The sequence below is a fragment of the Corvus kubaryi genome, unplaced genomic scaffold, assembly GCF_017639235.1.
Source record: "Corvus kubaryi isolate FWS band 111438036 unplaced genomic scaffold, C.kubaryi_AGA036_p1.0 37237, whole genome shotgun sequence".
Lineage (NCBI taxonomy): Eukaryota > Metazoa > Chordata > Aves > Passeriformes > Corvidae > Corvus > Corvus kubaryi.
Genome location: NW_024581068.1, coordinates 275,623 through 277,670, shown reverse-complemented (window position 1 = coordinate 277,670; position 2,048 = coordinate 275,623). Strand labels below are relative to the sequence as shown.

Below are 2,048 nucleotides of genomic sequence, written 5' to 3'. Positions count from 1 at the left end.
CGGGCACGGCTGGATGGGGGTGCAGGGCTGGTTCGGGGTGCGGGTCCCTCCAGGCTCGGCTGCGGCTTCCCCAGGGTTCGGATTCCTCCCGGTTCGAGATGCGGCCGGTTCGGGTTGCGGATCCTGCCCGGTGCGGCACCAGAGCGGGATGCGGTTGCACCGGAGCAGGTGCGGATTCCTCCCGGTTCGGGATTCAGTCGGTTCAGGATGCGGATCCTCGCTCGCTTCGGGAAGCAGCCGGTTTGGGAAGCAGCCGGTTCGGGCTGCGGGTCCTCTCGGTACCTGATGCAGCAGGTTTGGGATGCAGATTCCCCCGGTTCGGGATTCAGTCGGTTCAGGGTGCGGATCCTCGCTCGGTTCGGGATGCGGATGCCCGGTTCGGGATGCGGATGCCCGGTTCGGGATGCGGATGCCCGGTTCGGGATGCGGATCCCCGGTTCGGGATGCCGATTCCCCCCGGTCCCTGATGCAGCCGGTTCAGGATGCAGATTTTCCGCTTCGGGATGCAGCCGGTTCGGGATTCAGCCGGTTCTGGATGCGGATTCCCCGGTTCGGGACGCCGCCGGCTCCCCCCGGTTCGGCAGCGGGCTCGGGGCGCAGCCGGTGCCGCGGACCCGACTGCGGCGGGCGAGGCACGAGCGGGGCTTTTATGGGCGGCGCGGGCGGTGCCAGAGCCCGGTGGGCAGAGCCGGCCCAGGGACAGCCCCCGGCCCCGGTCCCTCGGCCCCGTCCCCTCCCCCGCTCCCCCCGTCCCCTCCCCGTGCCCGGGGGGCTCCGCAGGCCCCGGAGCCGCCGCTCCCCGTTCCCAGCTGCCCCTTCCCGCTGGAAGCGGCTCTTCCACCTTTCCCGGCAACCCCCGATCCCAATTTTCCCTCCCCCACCCCCCATCCCCTCTCCCACCTCTTTTCCCCCCCAAATCTCCCCGTGTGCTTTTGGGGGCCGGCTCCAAAACCAGCAGGAATTTTAGGATCCCGATAAAGGCAAAGCGCCGATATTTTATCGATCGTTTTTATGTTTATTGATCGCGAGGCTTCCCAGCCTCTCCCTGCGTGCTCTGAATCCCCAGGGAACAAAGCAAACCTTGGATTCCCCATGGAAAAGCTCTTCCCCCTCCGCCCCCTCCGCTTCCTTCCCCTCCGGACCGGACACTTCACCGCAGGGCCCTTCCCGCACCACGCGAACCCCAGAAGGGCTGGAAAATCCCGCTCCACGAGAAGCCCTCCTCTCCCGGCTGCTGGGATTTTCCCCTTCCCGCAGTTCGTATCCAGGGATTTTAACGCCGCTGCCACTGCCAGAACCATCCCGGCCCTGCCGCTCCTCCCTCGGGATGCGCCGCTGCCGCCGGGAATCGCCCGGGGAAGCCGCGCTCGCTCCTCCGGTTGGCCGGGAATGATCCCAAATCCCGGGCTGGCGGGAGAGGAGCCGCCCCCAGGTAAATCCGGGAGGGATTGGGGCTGGAAGGTGGGCGCGGGGAGGGAGCTGCTGGAATTCGGAGCCGTTTATCCCGAGGATGGATGCGGGAGGTTTATTCCAGCCGGGATCTCGGCGTTTCCAGCCGCTCCAGGGGGATCCAGGGAGCTCCGGGCCGAGCGCTCATCCCGGAGCTCCCGGAGCCCTCGATGGCAGCAGCGCTGGAAAATGCGGGAAGAGGGGAGGGGGAGCGGCCCGGAAAGCCGGGAATGGGAGCCGGGAATGGGGGCTGGGAATGGGGGCCGGGAATGGGAGCCAGGAATGGGAGCTGGGAATGGGAGCCGGGAATGGGGGCCGGGAATGCGGGCTGGGAATGGGAGCCGGGAATGGGGGCTGGGAATGGGAGCTGGGAATGGGAGCCGGGAATGGGGGCCGGGAATGGGGGCCGGGAATGGGAGCCGGGAATGGGAGCCAGGAATGGGAGTTGGGAATGGGAGCTGGGAATGGGAGCCGGGAATGGGAGTTGGGAATGGGAGCTGGGAATGGGAGCCAGGAATGGGAGTTGGGAATGGGAGCTGGGAATGGGAGCCAGGAATGGGAGTTGGGAATGGGAGCTGGGAATGGGAGCCGGGAATGGG

At 67.4% G+C, this 2,048-nt stretch overlaps 1 long non-coding RNA gene across 1 annotated transcript in view; it reads left to right on the top strand.

Moving 5' to 3' along the window:
• The first annotated feature begins 1,274 nt into the window (after window positions 1–1,274).
• Window positions 1,275–2,048, top strand: part of LOC121662233 — a 2,801-nt gene continuing 2,027 nt past the window's right edge. Inside the window, exon 1 of the long non-coding RNA XR_006015240.1 lies at window positions 1,275–1,432. This is a non-coding gene — a long non-coding RNA (uncharacterized LOC121662233). The remainder of the gene's footprint in view (window positions 1,433–2,048) is intronic.